Source organism: Squalius cephalus (genome assembly GCF_949319135.1).
Source record: "Squalius cephalus genome assembly, chromosome: 20".
Taxonomy (NCBI): domain Eukaryota; kingdom Metazoa; phylum Chordata; class Actinopteri; order Cypriniformes; family Leuciscidae; genus Squalius; species Squalius cephalus.
This window is the reverse complement of record NC_137141.1, coordinates 32539222-32548787: the sequence shown is the minus strand read 5'-3', so window position 1 is coordinate 32548787 and position 9566 is coordinate 32539222.

Genomic DNA, 9566 nt, shown 5'->3' with positions numbered 1-9566 from the left:
GTACTCATTACTTGTTAACATGGTTAAAAAATCGTTAATGTTCAAAATGTATTGGCTTAGTTTGTACAAAGAAACACTGAATAAATGCTGATTAATAAATTAATGCAGTGTGGTTTTGGGGCATTTTCTATTTAGAATTTAATAGGGGTTTGTATTGGTTTCCATTATCTGTATTGATCCCTAAATGTATTAACAGAAAACTACACAATTCCCTATTAGAATTTATAAGGTTTTACAGAGAATGAAATGTTTGAATTTATCAGTTCAATGTGGATTTCAAGGTTACGATCAAGCACATCTTAATTCCCAGGACTAAAGGTGAGAAGTATATTAAAAATAAATGCGGACGTGGTATTTTGGTCGTTAGGAAGTACCTGCCACGTTCCAGCGACGTACCACTATAACGTCGCCACGACGAATACAGGAATCACAAAGTTACGTTGCTGGAACGTTATGTGGCACGTCGCAACGACTTATATGGTCCTTTAATGTTACGTCCTCGCAACGTGCCAGTTTGGTCATAAAGACGTACTCATCACGTTCTTGCGACGTTCCACTATAACGTCGCCACGACGAATACAGGAATCACAAAGTTACGTTGCTGGAACGTTATGTGGCACGTCGCTACGACGAATATGGTCCGGTCCGGTTACGTCTTCACAACGTAACTGTGTTAGCTGGGTGGCTACAAGTGAGACTGTGTATCGTGATTCTGTACTATTCTGCTAGTTGAAAATGTATTATGCAGTAACTTAAGTTAATATTACTCTTGAGTGTGTGTGTGTGTGTGTGTGTGTGTGACAGTGATTTGTGCATACATGTCAGTCACTTTTTTAATAGTCTATGGTCCGTCAGCGCGGCATCGCTCGTCAAGTTCGTAGAGAGCTTATTCAGTCCATTTTAAATTCTGATTTTGGCCGCCTCTCAAATGGGTTAAATCATAGATATACTGCCTATGAAGATCAAGTAAATGAGCTAGAAAATCCGCGCTCATTCAAGGATGTGCATTTTTTTGCATGGACGGAGAAAGCGCCGACACCTGCAGGATTTCATCTGACGGTACATAAGCATATTATAATCTATCTGTTCCGTGAGAGCAGAACGAACGAGCCTTTATTGACGTTTTTAAATCTGAAAACCCCAAAAACCAACGAAATTGTCAGACATCCATTAACTTAGTGCATGTTCACAGAGGAAAACAACTGAAATACAGCGCTGGTTGTTCTCTCGAACGATACTCGACGACAACGACGGAATCCTAAAACGTGGCCGAAGTAATGGGTGTTTTAAATTGTATGAAATAATCCCGAAAAAAAAGCACAAACACTACAGAGATGGCAAGTTCAGCAGCTAAAATTTGCTGAGGTGAAGTGACGGCTAACAGCAGACAAACGGCTAGCATTGACATCAGCGGGAATCCACCTGTCACTCAAGTGGCCACGCCACACCCTTAATTATGCAGAACTTTAAATATTAATCAACTAAACGGATGAGTTATAAAAAAATTCACCCCCCTCACAGTTATCATGAAGGGCAAACTTAGCTGTATAGACCAAAAAAACATACAGACACCAGGCTGTAAACACGTTTTTTTCTGCTGTAAAATTTGGCATTTTAACATGGGGGAGATACAGATTTGACTCCCTTTTGACAACAGCCTCAAGCGGCTAGTCAATGAATTGCAGTTTAACTCACTTCCGTGTTGGTTTCAAGAGAGAGACGGGGAGGTTGCCGCTTGGTCTGAACACAGAAAAAGTGATAACGCAACACCATTTTGCGTTTTCTCTTCAGATCGTTTCCGTGTAAACATAGCCTCAATCAGCTCCCTAGTTCAGCAGCCAGGGCACTGATCAGGGAATCAGTCAATGGGCTGACTCCCTGATCAGTGCCCTGATTGCTAACTAGGGAGCTGATTGAGACGCACCCAATGACTTTCATCATCATCATATTTCTGGGCGAAAAAATGTATCGATGAATAAATCAAAGCCAACGATTTCAAAGACAAATAAAAGAACAGACAAACATTAAAAGCATAATCAATATTTTACTGCTGGAAATCAAATTCGAGCATTTTATCCCACTCCCCGAGCACTTCCCGCCCAAAGCATTTCCAATATCTCGCGCAGCAAAGACGGTTAAGGAGGCATACATTTAAAAAAAATAATTTTATACACACACTCCCAAGATCCAAACTGAACACGTTTTTATAAAACAAACGAGTAAATGCAACATATTGTATACATAGAGCATGTTCAGTAACGCTGTCCTCGAGAATATCGCAAACGTACGTTCAAAAATTCGGGTAATTACGATTTCGTTAGTATTCATGTTCACAAACAACATTAATTAACTCATAAACTCATAAACAACTAAAACACGTCTAAAAGTAGCATTTTCGAGTATATTAATTACAATAAACTTCCAACCTACCTTTTTCATCCGAGTCCGGAGAGAAAAAGAAAATGGCGGTTGTCAGTTGAGCAACAGAAGTTGAAATCAGGCTCGTGCGTCATGACGTCAGAAAAAACGTCTGACGCGGAGATCCTTTTAAAGGGAAATTATACTTTGGGTGAAAGTGAGATATTTGAGTGTCTGTATGCGCTCAAGTTGAATGAGTGTACAATAATCAATTACGATTAGGAAAGCAGAAATACTAAGTAAATAGACTCAAATAATCCAACTTAGACCCATGTTCACTTTTTACAGTGTGGATAATTTCCCATGATGCACTGCAGTCTTCCTTCATTGGTAATTATTCTTAATTAGTTTGTTTTTATAACAGTTCTGAGACGTGGAATCTCAAAGTGAGCCTTGATGAAAAAGGGTTTAACTCTTTTCATAAATTCATTGTAAGTATAACTGTTTAAGCTATAGCAAATTCAGTGTGCAATACTGTTTGAGCAAACATTACTGTTGAGTCACAAGGGTGTATGGCACCAACAACACCAAGGTCTGGGGTCGATTCCCAGGAAATGCATGAAAATATCAGTTGTATACCTTGAATGCAATGTAGGCTAAGTCTCTTTGGATGAAAGCATCTGCCAAATGCATTAAAGTCATTTTAGTTAAATATTGTGGCCACGATATTCTTCCGCATGTCATGTAGGCTCCGTATCTACAACCTCAACAAGTGAAAAAATAGACATTTCAGTAAAACAGACGAGTGTCAGTTCTATCAAGGTGTACATATTTTCTGATGATATTTTTATTATGTGTAACATTATAACACACTGAGATGTGAGCCTGACCAAAAAAAAAAAACAAAAAAAAAAACATAATAGGAAACCAATCTCTCTGTAATGAATCACTTGAATTGAGTGTAAATAAACAGTGAAGATTCAGGATGTGCTGATATTCTGTCAAATGCATGTGATGAACAGATAAACACAAACTAATCACATTATATGCCATTAAAGACAACTCATGAATGCTTGATCCCTCTATTGTAACCTATTGCTTACATTTATTCATTGTTTTATTATTTCTGGAGAAATTTTATTTTTAGATGCTGTAAACAGTCCTGCAATGTGATTCAATTATTTGATCATATTTTCAATATTTAATAAATTGAAAATATTCCCTATTAATTTGAGGTCATAAATAATTAATCTATCAGCAACATGATGTTTAAAGTTGTTTATGAATAATGATGAACAGTTTTTATACAGTTCTATGAATTTTTTTGATCATTTAAAAAATTAAACATTACACTGAGTCAATCTGTGTTTCATATTTATTTATTTTTTCTATTTTTTCAATTTATTTACTTTTTCTATATAGCCTACTATACACATGCTTTATTCTTATTTTTTCTTACTCTAAAATAATGAGCTTGGATTACCAATTTGAATTTGACTATTAAGCCTTTCAACTGTAAACACCTTTGCTGTTAAAACTTGATGCACCTGCACATTTTCTCTGTCGCGACAGGTGGCGCTGTGTGTTTAGTAATAATAGAGTTAAAGGGGCAGAGCAGAAAGAGTGTTAGACACACACACACACTCTCTTCAAACACACACATGTCGAAGAGTCCTCCTCCTCATCCTCCTCAGTGTGTGCACGAGCATGAAGGATTCTGTGTTACTCATCCTCTCTAAAGCTTGAAGTCATGAACTGATATCCTGACACTCTCCTGTACATTCCCCAGTCTTCTGCCCAGTTAGCGCTGTGGTCAATGGACTGCTCATCCCAGTACTGACTCTCGCTCCTGTCCCTGGTTCTGGTTGATGGAATATCCCTTGGCCCTGATTGCTGTATTGACCTCTAGCCGTTGACCTTGCTCCTGATTTGCCCGGTTTATGTTCCTGTTCGCCTCATGGTGATCTTCTTGCCTGCCTGACTCCTCTATTGTCTTCTGGACCTGATCACTATACAGACTGTCTCTCTGGTCGGACCCTTCCCTGTCTGACTCCTCTTTCAGATTTTGCTCACCTCCAGTCTTTTCTGTTTCAAGTGTCAATATAAGTCTTTGTTAAGCATCTATCTGATTTTCAGTCCATCCTTCCAGAAAACCTGACATTTTTAGTCTTGCCATGCATGGATTCGGGAGCTTTTGTACTCGGACTTGACTCACTTCCGTTGTCTTTCTTGACTTGGATTCAAACCTATAGGTCTTGGCCTGGATTTAGACTCGAATGAACTAGTCTCGACTACAACACTGTTTAATGATGCTCACGGTTTATGTGAGTTTAACACCTTGACCGTTTCCATCAGGGCATGCTGAGATCTGTTGCAGAGAGTTCTGTCATGTGACAACCCTGGCATTTTGCAGGTTCATTTTTCACAAGGTGCCAAGAAATGAAAGCAAAACTGTTGTTGTTTGGTGACTGCTGGAAGTTCTAACAAAACAACACAAGATGAGACGTGTTTTGTCTCAATTGATGAAACTGAAAGAGATGAGACTAACATTGGAGATATGCATCTCTTTAATCCACTGTATGTTCATACACGAAAGCTCTTTGTGATGCGAGACCTTCAGTTTTCTCTCCTGCTTCACCTGTTGTGTTATGCTAACATGTTGTGAAGGCTCACACATCATCTTGTTAGAGCTCCATACAAAGTATATAGTTGCATATATATAGTATTTAAAACAATAGCCAATTAAAGCACTGATCCAGAAGGCATTCCAAATTATTATACATGCAGTGTAAATTATCTTTATGTCTACATTTCTTTGCCAAAACACTTATAAAATATCCATCTTTGCATGTTTGCATCATGTGTTTTATCTGTGTCATAGCATTTAGAAAGTATATTACCAACAACAGCTTTTAAATTTAAGCAAGTTTTATACTTTTACATTTCTGTAAATCTTGCTACAGTTTTATCTAAATAAAAATAAAAATTGTTACAAAATATAAGCAAGATTTATTAAAGGACAATACTGCTTGGGAAGTTGGGAGAGTGACGTAATTCATATTTAAAAACGTTAAAATAGTATCTGAAATATTGATTCTTAAAGAAGTCAAGCAATAATATCTTGTATAACTGCATGTAAATAAACTCTCTGCATCACTGCATTCTGAACTTGCATCTTGTAGCTACTCTCCCAGGTTCTGGAAACAGTCCTCCGAAAAATGCGCAGCACATACACAGTCGAATATTAACCACTGTTTTCTAATTGTGTCATCTGGAAGGCCAAACAAAGTAGTTTGGCTTTCGCAACGAAAAACACAGCATCTCCATGACATGGCGGTGCCAGTGGCAACAATAACATAGCGAGAATAAAAGTTACGCCTTCTTTCTTTGCATAAACATTTGGCCGGTGTGATGAAACTCTCCCCGCACATTGAAGTAGATTTGTGAGAGCGTGCTTGAACGAAGCGTTTTAGGAAGGTGTGGCTTAGCCTTGACTTTTACAAAGAATATCTCTTTGCGTTTGAGACTTTGAGCTTTGTAACACCAAACCTAGCTCATCTTACATTTCATACAGTTGATTGGTGACGAACATGATGTAGGGCAGCAACTCACTTTGTGATGTGACGTTCATTGTTGGGGAAAGTTACTTTTAAAAGTAATGCATTACAATATTGCGGTACTCCCAAAAAAGTAACTTACTTATTTACTTTTTATGAAAAGTAATCCATTTCAAGAAAATCAAGAGCTGTCAGTCAATAAAGGTGAAAAAGTAACTAACGTTACTTATTTGAAAAAGTAACAGATATTTTAAGTAATGCGTTACTTTACTTAAAAAGTTAATCTGATTACGCAACTAAAGTTACTTGTAATGAGTTACCCCCAACACTGGTAACGTATAGTAAAAAAAAAAAGTAATTGTAAATAAAATAAAACAGCAATCAGTATAAAGGTATACAACAATTGCCTTCTAATGCGGATATTTTTACATGTTGGAAAGGATATACGCTAATAAGCTTGTATTTCCTATCATTCATGTATATTGACAATGTTTCTGTGAAATGAGATTAATGAGTATTAATCACCAGCACCTGCACGCCATCTGCTCATCATCACAAACTTAAGCACACACCTCACTCTAGCACTTTGTCTGGTCTTGTACATGAGTAAGGACTCACCTCATTGTCTTCTCCTACCTTACATGCATCATTGGCAAAGTATCTTCGTCTCCCAGAGTGTGTCTCCTAGTCTCCAGTGTCTTCGTAATCTTCTTCTTCGTCCTGCAATCACTTACCTCTCTTCCTGCACCGGTGTGTGCTTCCACCATCCTCCGCTCCATCATTCACGATCTCCTCAACCATCTAAACAGACAAGACTAGTATCTCCGTTCATCATTACTCATAGACATTTACCTTTAAAGGTTCCCGCTACTGCTATTTGCTTCATATTGTCAATAAACCTGTTTCTCACCTCTACCATTATTGTTTGGAGTCTCTGTTCCGTAACAGAGTATATTCCGTAACAAATATTGCACTTTTATAAATCATTTCTTAGTTATTGTACAGAGAAAACTATTTTAAAAGTTACTGTAGACAAAGCATTATTATAGAATAACTTTATAAACTTTTCAGAAATTTTCAGTTTAACCTGAAAGTTAGTTGTTTTCTTTGTAATTTGACATTATTTATCAGTTTTTTCCACAGTTTAAAAAGCAATTAACAACAGTAATATACTGTAATTTAATTAATTTTGACTATGAATGTCACTGAGGTCAGACTGGGATTGCCGATGACTCGTTTCTGCAGTTCAGAGTCGTTTTTTTCTTTTCTTTTGGGAGACAATAACTTTTATTTGTCCTGCACTTTGAGCTTTACAACTTTGCAGACCGCTTACTTTCACAAACAGGACATTGCACTCTGCATGAAAGGTAATATTCGAAAAAGGCAATTTAATACTGAAGTCCTCCGGTTTCATTTTACAGTAAATACAGTTGATAACTGAGGTGCAGGATAATAGTAGTTGCATTTAAATTAAACTAGAGAGAGCGTATTAATGTGATATGAGAGATGTGAAAGAAGCGCCTACCTTAAATATACCCGGGTGAGCGCTATGTTATTCGGCGTTGCTAATGACAATGGTTGTTGTCAGGAAATAACTCACCTGGGAATATCAAGTATTCCAGATAGCCGTGTAATAATGTTGGTTTTATATCAGCTGCAGCGATTCTTCTTTTGGTGTTTATCTGTCCTACTTCCTCCTCTTTACTTCTTAAGGGGTGGCTTTACATGCCCTTCTCTTTTATTATATAAGGAATAGGGAATCATAGTTTTCTTAAAGGGTACATAACATGCACAGTTTCACCTAATCTCATGTTAATCTTGAGTACCTATAGAGTAGTAGTGCATCCTTAATATATCCAAAAAGTGTTTAGTTTTATTATATTTATAATAGAAAAATACAGCTTTCCGATTCTCTCCGGAAAAAGCCGAAGTCCTGGAGGCGGAGCTATAGAGTCAAGCGGTAGTGCTTGATTTCCAGCAAAAGACAGAAATCTGATCCAGTTGTACTTACATGAATGGGGTCTTTTATCACTGGGACCGCTCCACGTTTTAATAGCAAACGATTTGCAAATCCAGCGTCGACCTGGGCCTTGTTAATAAAACATTCGTCACTGAAATGACCAAAAACACACTTTTTTGGAGACATTCTTGAACAAATCCTATGCAGCGCTGGCTGCCGATGATTTCCTGTTGAAGCGCGTTGATGTGCGCGGTCTCGCTCTCCTCTGGTCCACGTGTGCGCGGGCGCGCTTTTCCGAGAGAAATGCTCTTATAAGGAGTTCCACTCTGGTCTACGTCATTAGATCCACGGTCGAAAAAAAAAAACAGCCGAAACTTGTACCAACCCGGAAGTAAGATTTTCGGCACAGAAATTCTCCGTTATTCGTCCAAAATATTTTTTTTAAACTTTGCCAATGTTTAGCATGAGAATCCATCTCTTTAACACTGTAAACAACTCTGAATACATGAAACACCATTGTACCCCCCCTTTAAATCTATTGCTTCTATGCTGGTATATTACAGGCAATGTGCTTTGGTATATGGTATTTGAAAAGGGCCTGAGGGTCGGACTCAACAGTGGTTATTCATTTAGCCCAACTTTCAGAAAATAAATATGCACTTTAATTATGCAAGTTAATTAATATGATCATGCAGTCAAATGAATCGAGAGTTTTATGTTTTGTTCATATTCATTTTGCTGTTCTCATAATAGGTGTTTGATACATGTAAAGGCTGGACTGGAATTCAACAAATATCTGTGTCTTTTCATCATTGTTTCGTGTCCTCAGATTGCGTTCTCGGCTACAAGCATTGATCTGAGGTGATAAAACCCTCTATAAGTCCTTCCTTAGGGTCGTGACCTCTGATACTCTTCAGGTCAGACTCTCCTGGACATCGATAAATGCTATTACATGCATTTGTGTTTGTATTTGAATTAGATATGGACATATTTTAAAATGAAGATAACTGGTTCACCTGAGTTGCTGTTACTTTGGAGTTCTTAGTGCAGTTTCATTTAGGTATCAACATTGTATTAGATGTTTCTCCTAAAACCCTTTAGGATAAATACAGTAGAGACACATGTGGATAACATAGCTCAGATCATTTTCTCTTGGAAGAATTTAATGAGGAATGTTTTAGTTTGCAGAATTTGTAAACTTCGAGATGTTAAGATCTCTTCTAAATCTCTCGAGGAGATGTGAGATTTTAGGGGTCTTTTTCTTAGGAGAAACAGGAGGCTTAAGTAGAAACAGAGGATCTCAAAGAGTCACACAATTTAATATGTATCCAATGCATGGTAATCACTGTTCATGAACTTTACTTCTGAGCACCAATATCTGTTAATTTGTTAGTTCTGAGCACCAATATCTCTGTTAATGCATTTTATAAATATAAAGAAGAATTATTCTCTATAAGTGTTATTTATTTATTTAGTTACTGATCTATATTATGCTGTATATTTGAATATCTGTATATTAGCTAAGACAGCTAGTATAATATAATTTTAAATGATTAAATGAAAGTGTTTTTATACAAATTCTGTATAACTCCGTACGTATTTGAGAACCTGTGCAAAATTCACTTTATAAATCCCAGTCAGCGAAATGTTGTGCGCACATGCATCTCCTCCACGAAATAACCATATATGGA